Source organism: Neovison vison, chromosome 1, assembly GCF_020171115.1.
Source record: "Neovison vison isolate M4711 chromosome 1, ASM_NN_V1, whole genome shotgun sequence".
Taxonomy (NCBI): Eukaryota; Metazoa; Chordata; class Mammalia; order Carnivora; family Mustelidae; genus Neogale; species Neogale vison.
Window position 1 is genome coordinate 40460295 of NC_058091.1, and position 19837 is coordinate 40480131.

The 19837-nt window shown below is 40.8% G+C and overlaps 1 protein-coding gene across 1 annotated transcript in view; it reads left to right on the top strand.

The window, feature by feature from the left end:
• The window catches only part of BACH2 (BTB domain and CNC homolog 2), a 363936-nt gene that overhangs the window by 189333 nt on the left and 154766 nt on the right, over positions 1 to 19837 (top strand). The window contains exon 3 of the mRNA XM_044245496.1: positions 14419 to 14567. The gene's annotated coding sequence lies outside the window, so the exon portion shown is untranslated. The remainder of the gene's footprint in view (positions 1 to 14418; positions 14568 to 19837) is intronic.

A 19837-nucleotide genomic window follows, 5' to 3' on the forward strand; every position in this document is an offset into this window, starting at 1 on the left:
TAGCCAAGGTTGCAGGACAGAAGGTTAGTATATAAAAATCAATTTTATTTCTATATACTAGCAATAAAAGACTCTGTAAATAAAATTAAGAAAATAACTCCATTTACAATTGTACCAGAAAGAATGAGATACTCGTTAATTTAACAAAAGAAGTGCAAGACTTATACACAAAAGAAATTATGAGTTAAATAAATGGAAAGACATCCAGTGTTCATGGATCAGAAGACTCTGTTTTGTTAAAATGGCAACACTACCCAAATTTGCATATTCAGTGTAATCCCCTTTTTTTAATAGAAACTGATGGGCTAATTTAAAAATTCATATGGAAATGCAAGGGAGCCAAAATAGGTGAAAAATTTTTGAAAAGGAACAAAAGTGGAGGGGCAGCTGGGTGGCTGAGTTGGTTAAGCATCTGCCTCCAGGTTAGGTCATGATCCCAAGGTCCTGGGATCAAGTCCCACATTGGGCTCCCTGCTCAGCGGAGAGCCTGCTTTTCCCTCTCCCTCTGCTTGCTTCTCTCCCTACCTATCTATCTCTCTTTATCTGTCTGTCAAATATATAAATAAAATCTTTAAAAATAATTTGGAGAACTCACCTTCTGATTTCAAAACATCCAAAAAAGTTATAGTAATCAAGACAGTGTAGTCATAGGACAATGGAATAGAATTAAGAGCCCAGAAATAAATCCTTATGTTTGTGGTCAAAGTTTTTCAATAAGGGTGCCAGGAATATTTGATAGGGAAAGAACAGTCTTTTCAACAAATGGTGCTGGAACAACTGAATATTCACACACAAAAGAATGAAATTTGACCCCTACCTTATACTATATACAAAAATTTACTCAATATAGATCATAAAACTAAATGTAAGAGCTCTTACTAAATGCAAACTAAATGTATAACTCTTTGAAGAAAGCAGGAATAAATCTTTGTGACCTAAGATTAAGCAATTTTTTTAGATGTAATACCAAAAGCATAATGCAAAAGAAAAAATAGATAAATGGAACTTAATAAAATCCAAAACTGCTGCGTTTCAAAGGAAACCATTAAGAAAGTGAAAAAGTAATCCACAGAATGGGAGAAGATATTTGCAAATTGTATATTGGATCAATGGTATCAGAATTTACAAAGAATTCTTACAATACAACATTCAAAATACATATGACCCAAATAATAATGGGCAAAGCATTAAAATAGACATTTTTTCCAACAAACACATACAAATGGACAAAAAGTTCATGAAAAGATGCTCAACACCATTAGTCACTGGGGAAATGCAAATCGAACCACAATGAGGTGCCACGTTACCCCCACTAGGATGGCTAAAGACAGAAAGATAGTAATAAGTGTTGGTGTGAATGCGGAGAAATCCAAACCATTGTGCATTGTTATTAGTAGGATTGGAACATGGCTCAGCCTTTTGAAAAACAGCTTGCAGTTCCTAAAAATGTTAAGTATAGAATTACAACATGACCCAGTGTATTGCTCAGGGTTCTCTATAGAAGCCGAACCAATAGGATGTATACCTATACAAAGAAAGATTTATTTTATTTTTATTTTATTTTATTTTAAAGATTCTATTTATTTGACAGAGATCACAAGTAGACAGAGAGGCAGGCAGAGAGAGAGAAAGAGGAAGAGAAGCAGGCTCCCCGCGGAGCAGAGAGCTTGATGCAGGGCTCAATCCCAGGACCCTGAGATCATGACCTGAGCCGAAGGCAGAGGATTTAACCCACTGAGCCACCCAGGCGCCCTGAAAGATTTATTTTAAAGAGCTGTCTCATGATTGTAGAGACTGGAAAGTCCAAAGTCTGTAGGTACCCTGGCAGGCTGAAGACCTAAGGAAAAGCTGATGTTGCAGAGCACGTCTAAATGCTGTCAGCTGTCAGAATTCCTTCTTCCTTGGGAGAGATCATGTTTTTGTTTTTTTCCTTAAGACCTCCAACTGATTAGGTAAGGCCCACCCACATTATGGAGGATGATCTGATTTACACAAATCTGGTGATTTAAGTATTAATCCCATCTAAAAAAATACTATCATGACAATATTAAAATATGTTTGACTTAATATTGGGTACCATTGCCTAACCAAATTGGTCCATAAAATTAGTCATCACACAGTAATTGCTCTGCCAGGTATATATCCAAGAGAATTGAAAACATGTCCACATATATCCAAGTGTAGTTAAGTGCTCATACCAACATTATTCATAATAGCCCAAAATGAAAACAACCCAAATGTTCACTAACTGATAAATGGATAAACAGAATAGGATATACACATGCAATGGATTATTAATCAGCCATAAAAAGGAAATATTGATACATATGACAATGTGGATGAACTTTGAAAACATTGCACTAAGTGAAATAAGCCAGGTGGAAAAAGCCACATAGTATCTGATTCCATTTACATGAAATTTGCAGACAAAGCAAATCCAAAGAGACAGAAAGTGGGTAAGGGGTTGCCAAGGGCTGAAGGGAAGGGGGAAATGAAGAATAACCACTAATGGGGATGGGGCTTCTTTTTGGGGTGGTGAAATGTTCAGAAATTAGTAGCGATGGTTGCATAACTCTGTAAATGTACTAAAAGTCATTGACTTGTACACTTTAAAACTATGAATTTCGTGGTATATGAATTATGTTCAATTAACCTGTTAAAAAGATACTTAAGACTCCAAGCATATGTGGTCCCAGCTACCTAATAGAAAGCAGCTGGGGTTGCTTCTAAAATGCAGAATGTGGGCTGAACCCAATAAAAGAAGAGTTGGGGGAGGGGTGTGAACCACCATCTCCCAGGCACCTTCTTGGGAACTGTGTCTGTATCAGTTCATTCAGTCATTCTTAAAAATCCTTACAAGTTGGTTGCTATCATCCCCATCATTTTCTTTTTGGAAACTGAGCCTTTATTTAAATTAGCGACCAAAATCCATCAGCTAGCAAGTCAGGATTGGACTCCGGTCTGTCTGACTTCAGGCTTACTGTCCTCCTACGGCACCGCACTGCTCCTGGCGGAGAAGCCCTTTCTCCGGCTGGATGGAGACCACAGGGACTGCTGCTCAGCGAGCTGGGCTGGTGTCCCCGGGGCTGAAGGGGTGAAAGGCCGAAGGATGCTGTTGGAGAAAAAGCAAAGGAATGGAATACAAAATGAAGATTATTACTTTTATGGTAAAGAAAAAAGGTCTAATGTTTTTCATTATAAGAGTGCCACAGAGGACCAACAAAGAAAGTGACAGGCAGAGAAAGGGGATAGCAGGATCCATGACAGCAAAAGGAAGAACAGAACCCAGGAACAGGAGGGTAGAGCAGGCTCGTCATGGGCTGGTGTGAGAAATGAGTGTTCCCAGAGCGGTCAGCTGACTTGGTGAGCGATGTAGCTGTGTCGATGGTGAGTTTGACCAGAAGCCATGTGGGAATGTTCCTGCAGCCAAAAGAAGAAAAGTCATTTTCATCTCGAGACTGAAGTGGTACCAAAGAAGGTCACTCTGGGAGGCTCCAGGGACCCAGTACAGAGGCCTGCAGACAAAGTGAACTCTTCTGGAGTTCATTTCTAGCAAAAATGAACCTAAGGTCTGTGGATTCATAGGCGACCCTTAGAACCTCTACCAGAATGTGGAAATAGGTTGTGTATATGCATCTTTTTCTGAGGAGAAAGTCCATCGGGTTGTAAATGACCTAGGACAGGAGGTGGTTTTAAAAAATTAGTTTAGATGTCTCTCTTCAAGTGCCAGGCTAATTTTCTGGCTGTGTGATAGACTGTGTGAAATGGTCTGGCACTCCTAATTTTTGGAATAAAAATGAATTCTTAGTGAATGATCTCACTGCCTGCAGTGCTGTCTGATTCTGTCCTGGCATTCGATAGAACTTGTTAGGGGATTAGGTAAGACAGGATGTTGGTACATTTGAGGTCATTAAACCAAGAAGGGAAGGGGGAAAAAAAAGGAAGAAAGAAATCTTGCTAAATATATTGTGGAGTTGAACTAAAGGCTGAATAGCTGAGGGACGTTCTTTGTGCTCTGTGCCAACACTTTTAAATCCTGCTTAGAAAAAGACGGGAGCGGCAGGGACAGCTCCATCTAGATGTAGCATGCTGGTAAATGCCTCTCTTTCCAAGAAATACTGTTTCCCTTGTCCTTTTATGGAGGAGGCATGGAAGCCTGTGATTTCCTGGGTTGCATAACATTTTTGAAAGCAGATACAACTAGTATAGAGTCTCAGGAAACAACAAAGGCTACCTTTTCACCCGGCCACAAACGTTCTCAGAGTACTGGTTTCCAGACTGGGAGAATATGTCACAGAGAACCTACTAGGTATGAAAGGTTCTGTTAGATGAAATCTAACCCCCAAAGTTTATTTCCTACCCCTCTTTTCCTTTCGGGGGGAGGGGCGGGGGCATTCTTGAATCTCATTTTGAATTTACTATGCAGAAAATATATATATATATATATATATATATATATATATATATATATATATATATTTTTTTTTTAAGTAGTTTCCACGTGCAGCGTGGAGACCACCTCGGGGCTTGAACTCACAACCCTGAGATCAAGACCTGAGCTGAGATCAAGTTGGACACTTAACTGACTGAGCCATCCGGCGCTCCAGAAAATACTCTTAAAAATGTATTGGTTGAGTAATGGAATGGTTGCCCTGCAAAATTAATGAACTTAATTCCACTGAACTATACACTTCAAGATGATTGAAATGTAATGTTTATGTTTTGTATGTTTCACTGAGCTAAAAATACATACTGGATGATACAGAGGGAAAAACCATTTACCTTTTGAGATAGGAATTCCAAGTATCTCTATGTATTAAATATAAGCCCTTTTCTCTGTGTGATATGAGTGTGTAAGTAATAGATGAAAGCGTATGGCCCCAACTCTGCCACTCACTCGGCTGGCTGTGGGACCTGGAACGTGTGGTCAAAGCAGATGATAAGCCCTCCATAAATGCTGCTTTCCTCCTTCCCATCCTCTCCTCACACCACAGTTTCCTCATCAGTAAAGGAGGTGGTTGAACTCAGTGATCTCCAAAGTCCTTTTAGCCCTGAGGGTCCATGCCATAAGGAACAGACAAACAAAAATAGGTCTGCAGAACAGTATCAGATCCATCGGAACCTGTGTCTACACACAGCAGCTTCTGCCACTTCTGACTGTCACTGTCCTCTGCTCCCTGTTTTTTTCTTTCCCTCACCCTGCAAAGAATCACCCACAAGCTTAGAAAGGGGAATGATGAGAGAGGATTGAGGTGGCCCAGAACAGAGAGATGGCATGAGCAGCCTGGCAAAAAGGGGGGCGGGGGTCATGATGGGTACAGTGCCGACCCTGTAGCAAGACTGTGGCTGTGGGTACCGTGCGATTCAGAGCCACAGCCCCAGATTCCCTGAAGGGTGTATGACCACAGCAAGATTAAGCACAAGTGATTTTTATACAAGGCAGATGGTGGCAGGAACGTAGAGACTGTAGATCCAGAGAGAGAAGCAGAGTTTGTGGTGTGAGGAAAAAGCAGCAGGAAACAGAGACTGTGTAGGGAAAGAAGAGGCTTAGGTGGATGCAGGGGGCAGCTGGAGGGGAGGGCGAGGGCAGGTGTGTGGTCAGAGTCTCCAGTCAGGGGCTGAGCTGGAAGCAGATAAGATCTGGCTCTAATAAATCAAAGCGTAGGTACAACTACGTGCGGAGTCTCGTGATTTCTCCCAGCAAATCACCCAAACTAGAGTGATCCTGGGGACTTCAGTGCCAAGTGGGAACTGAAAAGAGAGAAGCCAGTTACCATGACAATAACAGTGGGCCAGGTGAGAAATGATGGTGACTGGAGTAGGGATGGAGAGGGGTAGACAGACCGGAGATACAAGTTGAAGGTAGAATCAGCAGCACTTGCTGTTGGATTCGATGTTAAGAAGGGAGAGAGGGAAAGCTAAGCAATCTATGCTAACTCTTGAGTTTTTCAGCCAGAATAAGGGGTCAATGGTATTTCTTTTCCTAACCTGGTTTATCACGTCCTTCTTGAACAACATATGCCTCACCTGTCTTCAGGGTCCTTGGCCAAACTTGTTGTAGCTGTCGCACCTGCAGTGAGCTCTGTGTGGACCTCGCCAGCCTCTCTTGGGGACAACCCACCAGCACCTTGCCTTGTGTGAGACCTGCTTGGCACCCACACTGTATACTTGGAAGTCAAGGGGTACCTGCCCTTGATAGATGAGGCCAGCAGGCACTTGCAGCTCCCAAAAGGCATAGGACCTTGCAGGTTTTTCTGGCTGATAAATAAGCTGAAATTCTCAGTTAAGGGCAAGGAGGCAAATAGCCCAGACCAAGTATGGAACCTGAGAGAGGTCAAGGCACTATTGGCCCATCCAAGTTCTCAAGAAACTTGCCCTTCACTAAGGTGACAGGCAGCCCCAACAGGCATACACATCTGCATTCTTGCAGATGAACTTAGTCAAGGACTGTGTGATTTCATGGATGATCTCTGACATAAGGATGGAAAATATGGTACTTGAGCCCTGAATGGTACATCAGAGCCTGCTTCGGGCATTTTCTGCTTGGGCAGAAATTTGGTGAGAATTGTGAGAATTCTTTGCCAAGAATGGTGAGGCTCTTCTGAGACTGAGCCCCAGAGTGAGATTCCTCATACGGTGTTTTCACTGCCATGTTCCATGACTTAGGGACAGGTATCCTGCGCTTTAATTCACCTTTAGAGACTGATCTGGCTCATTTTTTAATAAGCTACCCGGTAGTACTTTTATTTGAAGAAACTGCAATAGAAAAAAATTATTTAAGTCTAATTATCCTAATTTAATTCTAATATGTGAAATATAACCATTTTAGTACTAACAAGTTAATTAATTCCTCTTATACAAATAATCAAGTTGCTGTAGGACCCGCAGCTTTGTCCGGTTACTTGGACATTTTACTGGTAGCCCATGGAAGATTGATCGTGTTTCCTTTGGGAAGAGGGATGTAGTCTCCCCAAATTATAGCGGATGTTAGTGTTGCATAAGAAAGGAGTAACTTTAAGAGCCAGGTGGATACGGATCCAGATTGCATGCCATCTCCTCTCCAGCACTGTGACCTTAGCGAAGGCATTTAGCCTCTCTGAGCCATGTTCTCTCACCCAGCAGACAAGCTAATAATATGAAATATGAAATTCCTAGTGAAGTTCCCAGCACACAAAAGTTTTCAACAAATGTAATTTACTGTCATTATTATTTATAAATACAGGCCGGTATTTTTAAAAATATAAAGCCTACAGAAACCCCCAAAGTATTTCAGGTTGTGTCTTTTCAACACTCGTTTTCGTTTTGGCTTTTTCTTTTTGAATTATCAAGGGCAAGTGGTTCTGAAAAAGCACCATCCTCTTATAAGAGAGGTGAAAATCTGGACAAACTGCCATATTTGGGGAATGTAAACATGTTGAATGTCAAAGAAGTGAATTTTCTAGCTATCACTCTCCAACCAGAATAACTTGGTCCCAGCACCTGAAACATGTAAGTGGAAACTTTCAGAGACATTTTCATCTTAATTTTCTCCATCCTGTCTGAAATGGCTGCGTCTTTCTGTATTGTAGTTAAAAAAAAAAAAAATGTACATTTCCTTGCATCACCTTCCCATGCCAGTAGAGCAAAACACAAAAGCCACAAGATCTATGATTCAAAGGCCTTATACGAGTAACTATTTAAATTGCTTGAAATGTAGTTTTTAAAAATTCATCTCTGTAGTTTCCAAAAAATTAACCCCTTTCTTTTTAAAGCCCTTCTGGCCATAAAATGGTGTGTGACTACTCCATTTGGTGTTTCTGAATATGAATAAGGACCCCAGGGCCACTCTCAGTTTACATGTTTATCTCTAAAGCTGTCACCAAATTTTTAGTAATATTCTATAGAGCATGGGGCCAGTGGAACATTTGAAATTTGACCTTTCCTACAGATGATAGTCCCTACATGCAATTTGCACTTTTGGAGCTAAGATTTGAACTTCTGTTTTCAGAACACTGTAATTTATCTTTCCCAGTCCAGAGAGGAAAAGTGATGGGAATGTGCCTGCATGTGTGTAGATGTGTAAGAGTTGTTTATTAGCCCCCAAATCAGTGGTCCAACTTTGATCAGGGACCAGAGTATCTTTTTAAGGCTAGGAGGTCAGGTTGGCTTGATGGTATTATCCAAGTAGGACCCTGCTGGCCTGCGGAGCAAGACGCAGTTACTTGGCTCAGTGAGTATTTTGCCTCATGTGATAAAACAGTGAAGAGAATTAACGTAAAAACACCGTCTCTCAGAATATGACATCCCTTGTCCTTTTAAATTTAGGCAAGCCTGAATTCGGGTTCAAACAAGAACATAAATCAGTCCTCAGTATTTTGTTTTGTTCTCTGTATCACTCTAAATTTCAGTAAGGTGAGAAGGGGTGGTGAGGGTAGGAAAGAATTAACAACAGGAGGACAGGGGAAGCGGTTTTGGAAATTGGAAAAGCATTAAACCAAACCACTTTTATGTTTTGTAGAAATTATGTTGTTAGTATTAGTTTTGTGTTGTAGATAAAAATACCTCCGCCTTAGTTTCCTGGGGGAAAAGCAAATAGAGTTTTGCTCATCACATCCCATTAAAACCACTAAGAAAATCTTAGCTAAGAGTTGAATTGTAGAGATAAAGATGCAATCAGCCTCTCTTATATAAGAGATACCTTCACGAAAACCTGATCATTTCACTGCTAATTGGTATAAATGTTCCCTTGTCCACCGCTTGAAGCTCGAAATCCACATGTACTTTTATGATTGTTGTTATAATTAAATACCATTTACTCTTCCTTGGGCTTAAGAATGCAGGTCGCCCTGACTTTTTCTTTTAAGTAAATTTATGTTTGTGCAAAAGGGAATTAGAGATAATTTCCCATACCTGGGATATGTTACTTTACTTGTAAGTGAATGAACAGTAATCATCCAGCTATCTCTTTTTAAACTTTCCCCCAGCTTCTCTAACAGTAATTATGAAGAAATGAAAAAGCTGTGCTTTCATGCTTAGTGTAGCATTACCATATCTACTCACCCACCTTTTCCTAAGCACAGTCCTGTGAACCACTTCAAGGCTTTGTGAGGTCTTCGGAAATCAGTCTAGCTGAGAAACACCATGAGGGCAGGAAGTGTCCATGGCTCTCATTCACCATTGTTTTAAGACACTTAAATGGTGCCCAGCCACAGGAGAAGGTCAGTAAAAACTTCTCAAATGAGTGTTGTCCAGAATGGGCTCCTGGGGTCTGAAATAGGTCCAAGAGAACTAGCATGTAAGGCAGCCTAGAGCTGTAGTGTCTAATAAGGTAACAGCTAACCACGTGTGGCTATTTGAATTTAAATACGTTAAAATTAAAATCCGGTTCCTCCATTGCCCAGTCGCACTTACTGAGTGTAAGTACTCAATAAGCATATGTGGCTGGTGGCTGCCATATTGGACAGACACATACTGAGTATTTTTGTCATCACAGAAAGTTGTGTTAGTGCTGGTAGAGTATCATTAGTAGAGACCGAAGTCAGTGGCTCCAGTCTTTTTCAAGTGTCCCATGTGACCACGATGTGCACTCATAATTCAAAAAGTAGCCCTTTCAAAAAAAAAAAAAAGTAGCCCTTTCACATCTCTCTCCCTAGCACGGTAGGAGTTCAGTCAAGAAAGGTGAGTGGCCCACAGAAGGGGCTATCTCTTTGAAACTGAGAACCAGATAATGGTGGGGCTGTTAGCAAGACTGACAGTGCAGCGGTATAGACTTATTTGACGACACCAGTTAGTATGTGAAATGTCTGTACCAGTTAATAAAGAGCTACTGTTTCAAGTTCCTCCAGTACGTACTTCCTGTGGCCCAGAGGCCCTGGCCATTCTCCTAGTATCCTCCAACCTCCCCTTGATCCAATAAAATGAGTTCACTAATGCCAGTGCTATCGTGGGAGCTGAGAGACTGCTTAGGGATGCCCCCCATCCCAGCACTGGAGGCTGCTGCACTTGGCCTCCAGGAGGGACTGCTCCCAAAGATTTTTTCTAAGGGCTGCCTTCTCACCACCATGGCATGGCCGAGTCCCAGATTACAGAACCATTGGCTTCAAGAAGACCTTAAAATCACCTCACCCTACCCATTCATTTTACTGAAGAAAAAAGTCACAGAGAGTCACCTAGCCAGTTTGTGGCCAATTTAGAGACAGAGCTTGAATATCCTAACTTGGCACTTTTTTTTTTTTCTATTTGTTGCTGTTGTCAGTTTCCTTAACGATGAAATGAGGATTGGTGGATTTATGCCTTACAGAGTCACTAGGAAAAAGAACAATGATAACCCACATTTTACATATATCTTATAATTTGCAAAATTTTTTTGTGTGTACATTCTCATTTAATCCTCCCAAGAACCTGTGAAAGGTGTTAGGCTCAGAGGCTGCAAATGACCTCCCCAAGATAACAAAGCTGCTGTGATAACAGAGGTCTCAGCTCCTTAGGGCTTGGGAAACTATACATTCCTTTGTAAATGCAAGATAACATAACCACATGGTATTACTAGTTTTTAGCTTGTGGTATTTTGCAGTTCAAGATTTAGTGACATTGAAAGTGGTAACTTTGTTCAAGCGACGCTTTTTTTTTTTTACTTTGATAGTGTGCCAATTGCACAGACTTCGGTTCAGCATTAAAACAGAAGTGGGTTGCTTCGAAGTGTATTTTTAAAATGAGAGAATCCAAATTTGTAATTAGCTTTAGAAATGTTAGTTGTGCAGTTTGAGTATATAAAGAGTTTCTGGTAATCATTTCTGTTATTAGTAGGTGGCTTATTTTATTTTTTGTATTTTCCCCCAAGCAATTAGGCATTTGGGAAAAAACAAAGTATGTTCTTTGAGGGGTCATTTCCTCTATTACTGCTTTTATTTTTCACACCCTATAGTCCTAGGATACTTAGAAAATTAACCACATATATGATTGTGACAATGAAAAATCATGTAGGAGCCTTTCTACTCACTTGACACCTACCTGTCACGAGAATGTTACTTAAATTATAAAGAGAAGCCACAGTGAAGGAAATGATTCACTTCTTAATACATCTTTTGTCTTTTGGTCTTTTGATAATTTTGATAGAAACATCCCTTACTAAGATAAGATTATTGGGAAGATCAACTCAACACACTCCCAGAATAAAATGGAATTTTTTGTGTGTCTTTCTTTCTCTCTCTCTCTCTGAACCTCAGCTGTTTTATAGAATATACTATATTCTACTATTGAGAAATTGAATTTATAGACAAGGAAAAGAGTGACGTTATTTTCATTCCATATAATAAGGAAGTATCTCTTCAGTTTTCTTTTAGACACATACGAAAATGGTAGCATTCTCTACATCAATGATCCTGTAAGATTAAATACATATAAAGGGAAAAGAGAAAAATTATTAGCCAAAGCTATAAATGAAAAGAAACTTGAGGTTGTGAGTCCTGATGTTATCATTACCAATTTGTAGTCACATCTGGGAGGACTGTGTTTGTGTGTTTGTTTTCTGAAGTGTGTATTATGGGTTTATCTTTGTGTCTTCTCTACATATACCCTGTTCTGTGTTACCGGACAGACTCCTAACTCTCTATTGTACTGTAAAAGGTATGGCCTCCCTCCTGTACAGATAGGACTTTCCAATTGTTTATTATTATCTAGAGTTTCCTTGTGTTTTATTTATGTCATTTCCCCCTGCTTTGGATAGATATTGTAGAGGGTGTTGATCAAAAAAGCATAAAGGTAAAGTTTGTGGTTTGTAGCCATACTTGGGGTCATGGTAATAAGAGCCTAGGCTTGGATAGGTCTTTGAAATTCTAAACTTCTAGTTCCTCCAAACTTATTAGGGTGGAAGGATGATTGATGAGTGAGCACATGCTTTCAAACTTTGCAGCTACTGATTTTTAAACCAGTGCCCTTAGCATTAAACGAGATGATACCCATATCGCACCCAGGACCAGAATTGACACACTGTAAGCACTAAGAGGCTTAGCATTCATTATTATTAGCTTGTCTGATGATTTTGTCTTCACATCTCTTTCTGATGGCTGCTGAGCAGCAGCAAAACATCCAAGAAATACAAAACACCAAAAGGAAGAGAAACACAAGTCCTTAGGAGCCTAGAAACAGAATTAATCAGCTCACAAATAATTAACTTCTGATTATTTGTCTTCTCATGATGACGTCTGAATTATTCCCATACCCGCCCCTATGCCTTTTTCTAAGTTAAGACCCCATGGACAAGTGACAACTCCGTCATTGCCCAGATGGGATTCAGTCTGCTTGAATGAGGTTCCGCTTGAGGGTAAACTCACATTGATCCCATTCTTTCTTGTTGTGTCAAAGATAGTGAGCTGTTCACTATCTTCTGTGTAAGAAAAACAAAAATAAAATCTCCTAAGCATGATTATCATTGATTAGAGCTTTGTTAAGATGTATGAGATGCAAGTGTATTTTTTTCCATGCCTATGATAATGTGGGTAATTAAACAAATTAACCAGGCACTCATGCTGTGTTAAGAGTATAAATTGGTATAGCTTTTCTGGAAAATCATCGAGATCCTTAAAGATCACACTAGTTGACCCAGTAATTCTTTTTAAGGATCTTCCTAACATAGTATTCAGAAATTCAGGCCATCTGATATTCAGATATGTCCCCCAAACTTTATTTGCATTAACAACAACAAAAACTAATTCCCAAAATGAAGTCATTACATTAAACTCTTTTCTTTGGGGTATAATATCACATAGACATTGAAAAACATGTTTTTGAAGTGTTTTTAATAACTTGGGGAAATGCTCACAGGCATTTAACATCAAAAGAAAAATACAAACAAAACTCTGAGGAGCACCTGGGTGGCTCAGTCGGTGAAGCAGCTGCCTTCTGCTCAGATCATGACCCCAGCGTCCTGGGATCACGTCCTGCTTCAGTCTCCCTGCTGAGTGGCGAGCCTGCTTGTCCTTCTCCCTCTGCCTCTGCCCCTCCCCCTGCTTGTGTTCTCGCACTCTCGCTCGCTCTCTCACTCTGTCTCTCAAATAAATAAATAAATAAATAAAATCTTTTTAAAAATGAAAAAAAAAAAAAAAAGAAACAAAACTCTGGAGTATTTTGTTCCTTGACAGGAATATTGGTCCACAATCTTTTATTCCCAGTTCTGAATTCAAGAGCATTCCAAAGTCAAAAGTTTTGGGTTTTGGAGGGTTTTTGGTTTTTGTTCTTGTTTCGTTGTTTTGTTTTTGTAATTTCTTTGGTAGAAATACCTGGCTGGAACAAATGTGAGATTCTATTTTATCCAATTTAATAAGAATATGCATCTGTTTTGCTGTAGAAATATTATGAAATATGTGCTGCTCCAGACCGTGATGGAATGTTGTGTGATAAATGGTTGTTGCACCCAAATCGTTTTAAAATCCAAACAATTCTGAATTCCAAAACATTCTGAAACTTGGGAGTTTCGGTTAAGCGGTTGTGGAACTATACAACGAAATATCATTAGTGATGTATCAGTGCCAGAGGTATAGTTGATCTTTCTTTTTTTCTTTTTTTTCATTTTATATAAATTCCAGTTAGTTAACATACAGTGTTATCTTAGTTTCAGGTGTACAGTATAGGGATTCAACACTTCCATACACCACCTGACGCTCATCACAACGGTGTGTTCCTTAATCCCCTTCCTGGATTTCCCCCATCCCTCCAGCTACCTCCTCTCTGGTCTATCCCCAACAATTAAGTCTGTTTCTTGATACCTTTTCCTTATGCTTTCCCATAGTTTCCAAATGTTCTACAACAAGCATATATCAATTTATCATCAGAAAAGAGTATTAAAAATAAACATTTAAGGGGTACCTGGGTGGCACAGTGGGTTAAAGCCTCTGACTTCAGCTCTGGTCATGATCCCAGGGTCCTGGAATCAAGCCCCGCATCTGGCTCTCAGCTCAGCGGGGAGCCTGCTTCCTCCTCTCTCTCTCTCTGCCTGCCTCTCTGCCTCCTTGTGATCTCTGTCTGTCAAATAAATAAGTAAAATCTAAGAAAAATTAAAAATAAAAAAAATAAACATTTAAGGCATCAGAGAATCCTCTCATTTCAGTCAGAGTTCCTGAATTTCTCCCTTGCTTCCTGCATATTCCTGTTACTGCAGTTACATGTGTCTTCTAAACCAAGGTGTTCTGGTGTTTTGAAAAAAAAACATTCATGAGATTGAACAGTGACCCACCTCCAAACTGCTTTGGGGTTCCAAAGAGTCCCCGGCTAAGGACACTCACCTTCAGGAAACGCTCAGGGAATAGGATTGAGCCCAGGCACTAATCCTATGAACTGTTTTCTCATATTCTGTTTGTGGTGAGCAGGATGGCAGGAGGGAGGGAGAAACAGGAAGGTTCGAGGTTTACTCTGCTAATGGACAGCTCTTCCGCCCCCATTCAGGTGGACACTCACTGACCTGTCACAAGGTTACCCTGCAAAGCTTTGGGGTCCATGTCTGAATGGATTGCTGGAGCCTTCTCATCTCTCCCTTCGCCCAGTTCCCTGCATCCTAAGCCTCCAAGCCAGCACAGAGCCTGGAAAAATTACATGTAAGTTTTCACCAAGGTTACTTTCCTCAAACCAAACAACGGTAAGAATTTTCTTAGGTGATAATAGCAAGTAGCCTGAACCCCCATGGGTGACTTTTCTTTCAACAGAGTATCTTGAAAATTCTAATTGAGGAAGGGAGCAGGGAGTAGAATCTGCATATTGGCGGCTCCTTAATTCAGTGGATCTTTCGTTTGCATCAGAATCACCTGGAGGGCTTGTTAAAGGACAGCTTGCTGGGCCTCCTGCCCAGAATTTCTGATTCCGCAGACCTGGGGCAGGCTGGGAAGTTGCTCTGCTAACGAGTTTCCAGGTGATACTGAGGCAGGGGGTCCAGGGACTCCACTTTGAGAATCACTGCTTCAATTCAAGTGTCACTGAAAGGATGGACGATACAGGGGAAAAAAAAAAAAGTATTAAATATTCATTATTAAATACCACTAAATTAAGATATTTAGTGCGTTACTGAATATATCGACTCATCTCTCAAGAAAAGAGAGTTTTGGGGGGTTGGGAGAAGGGGGGTAGGGTTATGGACATTGGGGAGGGTATGTGCTTTTGGGTAAATTGGAAGGGGAGGTGAACCATGAGAGACGATGGACTCTGAAAAACAATCTGAGGGGTTTGAAGTGGCGGGGGGGGGGTGGGTGGGAGGTTGGGGTACAGGTGGTGGGTATTATAGAGGGCACGGCTTGCATGGAGCACTGGGTGTGGTGATAAAATAATGAATACTGTTTTTCTGAAAATAAATAAATTTGAAAAAAAAAAAAAAAGAGAGAGAGTTTTAAGGTCCTCTCGGCACCGTCACATCGGAAAGTCCAGGCAAGTAGGTGCCGTATTCTGTGCCGGCTTTAGTCAATGGTACCAGTGGTTCTTTGTCCATGGATTTATAATGAGGGTGACTGACTGCGCTGTATCGAGCGAAAATGACAGCTACAGTCCTTTTGCGGGCACGCTCATCGTGTTTTTAGATACTCAAAAGGGAAAATCCTTTTTTCTCTTGGGTTGAGATATCTATCGCTGCTTTTCAGAGTGAATCATTGAGTCTTATCTTTCCTCTCATACACTTAGATGGGACTTGATTTACAAAATGCATGTGGGAAGACAGGTGCATCTCTAATTAATAGTCTGAGTCATCAAGTCCTGGTTTTTGTGGGGTTTTAAGTTCTCAGGAGTGACATAGTTTGAGGATCAGGGTTAGCTTCGGAATAAGCCAATCACCTCTCCACTGAGGACAAGAGCAATTTATTCCATGTTAATGGAAAAGAGTGGAAGATTTTGGCTCAACAAATGTGCATTTGGATATATGTGAGCATACATGCAAATGTACATATGTGCCTATGAATATATATGCATTTTGGATATTTCTAGCTTTCATTGTAAGAATTTTAAACATTTTTCTTTTGTTTCATTGAGTTGGCGTGAGTATAAAAATAGTATGAGTGATGCTGTCCAGGAAATATATGAGAAATTTCTGGGCATTTTCAATCTGTGGATAAGCATTGTGATTTATAATATTTTACTTGGTATGGTAAATGTTCATTCAGAGTGGCACTTAGGACACGCAGTTCTTTTATTAGAACTCACAGGAATCGAGACTAATTGCTGTTAATAAAGCAGTTCCAAAGCAGACATAATGAAGGAGCTTATCTATTGCCTAGCCATTGGCAGAACCAAAAATCCTGGAGATGGATTTAAGTCCGTGTATTTAAAACGAAAATCATGGGGCGCCTGAGTGGCTCAGTTGTTAAGCGTCTGCCTTCAGCTCAGGTCATGATTCCAGGGTGCTGGGATCCAGCCCTACAATAGGCTCCCTGCTCAGCGGGAAGACTGCTTCTCCTCGCTACTCCCCCTGTTTGTGTTCCCTCTCTCGCTCTCTCGCTCTGTCAAATATATACATTTAAAAATCTTTAAAGAAACAAAGTAAAGTGAAAATCACAGAATCTGATAAATCAAACAAAAAACTGGTAGGTGTTGAAAGAGTTCTGGAAGGAATTAATCCAGAGCTGTCTTGTGGGCGCTGCCCACTGCGTAACTCGGCGGGTAAGAGGGCTGAGAGAATTGTGAGTGAGGTAACTGTGTTTTCTTACTCCACCCTCACAAAATTTAACACCTCTGTCAAGCACTAATGAGTTACTCTGCACAGCATTCTTGGAAGCAACGTTTTGAGTGTATAAAGCACCTTTGCCATGATATGGAAGAAGTAGATTGGATCAAACCCTCCTTAATCGCCTTCCTGCTTTGGCATCTGTGAGTGCCCATGTTTACACGTCAGGTTTCCTGTAGGGATGACCTTAGATGGCAGTCGGTTGCATGAGTGCAGGCTGGGAAGGAAGAAAGCTGTTCGGACACCTCAGGTGACTCACCTCAGGTGACTCCGCGCTTAGAGCTCCTGCCCTACCTGGCAGAGGCTGCCAAGATCACTCCCTGCTGCCTGGGGTGAAGCGCTCAAGTCTCTGAGTGCCTAGAGAGTCATGCTTGTGTGGGGACGGGGGTGGGGAGGTGGGGCGTGTGGGAACCCTCTCTCCTTTCTACTCAGTTTTGCTCTCAACCTAAATCTGCATTAAACAATTAAGCTTATGAATTTAAAAAGAAAAAAAAACCTAAATACCAAATGGTATGGCAGTTCTTCAAAACAGTAAACATGGAATTACCACAGGATCCAGCAATTCCACTTCTGGGGATATACCTAAAAGAACTGAAAGCAGAGCTTGAACAGATGTTCCTAGAACGTTATTCACAGTAACCAAAAAGTGGAAGCGACACAAACATCTATCAGTGGATGAATGAGCAAGGAAAATGGAGCATGTACATACAATGGAATATGATTTGGCCTTAAAAAGATGCAAAATTCTGACACATGCCACAACATAGATGAACTTTGAAGAAACTAAATGAGGTAAGCCAGACACAAAATGACAAGTATTGTACGATCCCACTTACATGAAGTGTCTGGAGTTTTTAGGCTTATAGCCAGAAAATAGAATGAAGGGTGCCAAGGTTTGGGAATAGAGGATAATGGGGAGTTGGCGTTAAATGGGTAGTTGCACTTTGGGAAAATGAAAAATTTCTGGAGATGAATAGTGGCGATGGTTGTACAACAATGTGAATATACTTTAAAAATGGTAAATATGTATATATCTTACCCCAGTAAAAAATAATTAGTTAACTAATAATTAATTAGTGATTTTTTAAAACTCAAGACCGGAGCTCACTTTCCTTCCAAGAATGTTATGCAGAATAACTAACTAGTGCTTGACAAGGTTATTACAGTTTGCGACCGTGGGGTGAGAATTGTTGGCGATGGGCCTCAGACCTCCCTCCACCCTGATTCTTTCCCTGGAACACGTTGGGCAAAGGAAAGGGATCTGCAGAAGGTGTACTTCAGTCCCAGGGAGCGTTTTCTGTCAGGGCAAGGACAGGTCTGTCAGAAACCCCCAGGGCAATTTGCCATAAACAGCTGTAATGTCGACCAAATGCCCCTGACACCTACAGGAAAGATGTTTCACTGTGATGGAGGAAGTGGTGCCCACCTGTGCCCCTGTAACGGGGCTGCTCAGTTCTTCTGAATTGTGTGTTCCCGAACGAGTCCGATAGAGCACCAGAATGCACGGTCTTACCTGCGTGCTTCGCTAAGACACACAGCAGGTCTTCCTCAGTAGGGGCGGATGCTGAGGCACAAACTAGGGGATACAGACTTGATTATAATATTAGCCACAGATTGAAGCCTAGTAGGAAAAGGAAGTCTATGGAACAAAATTAATAGCAGATAATTCTCTGGAACAGGGCCTCAAATTATTATAATGCCTGTTCTCCAGAGTCCAAATGAAATATAAAATACTCCTCATCACCAAATCACTGTAGTTTTGTAGTTTACGGTGTCAGTGTACCTGGATCACAGAACAATTTAGTCAGTCCTGCAGTTCTGGGACAAATATGCAGGATTGAACTTACGAGGCTGATCTCTTTGGACCCGACTTTGGGGAGATTTTGCTTTTTTTCTATGTTTCCTGAAAGCTGGACTTGGAGAATGATCAGCAGAGTCTCGGGGGAGCCAGGAGCCATGATTTCCTCAGACCTCCTGTACGACATTCAGGTCCTGGCTTGAGTCTGACCAGGGCTTATCATTCCTTAAGAGCAGTGCATAAGGACACATAGTTCCAGAAAGCTCAGAAACCCATGTCCTAAATTATCCCACACCCTCTTAAGGGAGGAGGAAGGAATAATCAGGGAGTACCCAAGATTATTTGTGTGTGTGTGTATGTGTGTGTTTATTGCACATATATATATATATATATATATATATATATATATTTGGCTTAAGGAAAAAGTATAACCCAGAGAGAGAGGAAATTAACTCATCAGTGTTAAAGCACAGTATGTGTAAATCAGCCCTATCATTCCTACCCAGACTCTCCAAACCTACTTGGAGATAAACTCTCTAGGTCATGGCAAGAGGGCAAAGTAAAGGTTTCAGCAACTAAGATATCAGAAACTGGAATTAAAGGTTTTTATAGAAAAGACAATCCAGGGCAGCAAGTCCAAGAGAGAGAAAAGCAAATGTTTCTTCATCCATGACTTCCGCATGTGGCTGCCTGCTCCTTAAGCCCGAGTTGAAATGACATGGCTGTAGAATCAAATCAAAATAAACTCAACCCCATGAGTTTAGAGACCTTAATTTTTAGATGGACACAGTGACATGGGTTTCCCCCAGAGAAGACCAGCAAACCAAGTCACCCAGATGGAATGACGTAAGGTAGAGAATACCAACAAAGATAGACCCTTGGGGACTCCCCTTGTAGGCTCTCATGTTTCCTAGGAATCAGATTGCCTCGTTCCATACACTGAATTCATGTTTGGTGATAGCTTAGCTACCTGGAACCCAACTAACCCAGAAGCCTGAATTAACTGACCTTCACATTTCCGCACCCCTAGTTGACCCCCACCCGCACACCCCACCCTACCTACCGCACACATCCCACTTCCCATTTTCAGAAATAGATATTCAGAAAACAAGATAGTTTTGCTTTATTAAAAATGGAGAATATACCCTGGGGGATATCTATACCTGATGACACTGACCTGCTGAATCATTGAGAATGGTTAAATGTTTTAAAATTAGGAAAAGAAACTACTTTGGAAATATTCTGAACAAAAGCATTTCCTAGCTGTCTGCCAATTGACCAGAAAGTTGAAACAAACAAAAATCTTCCTGTCCTCAAATTAGTCCAGTTAACTGAAGTTTTATTTTAGCATTTTCATGCCCTAATTA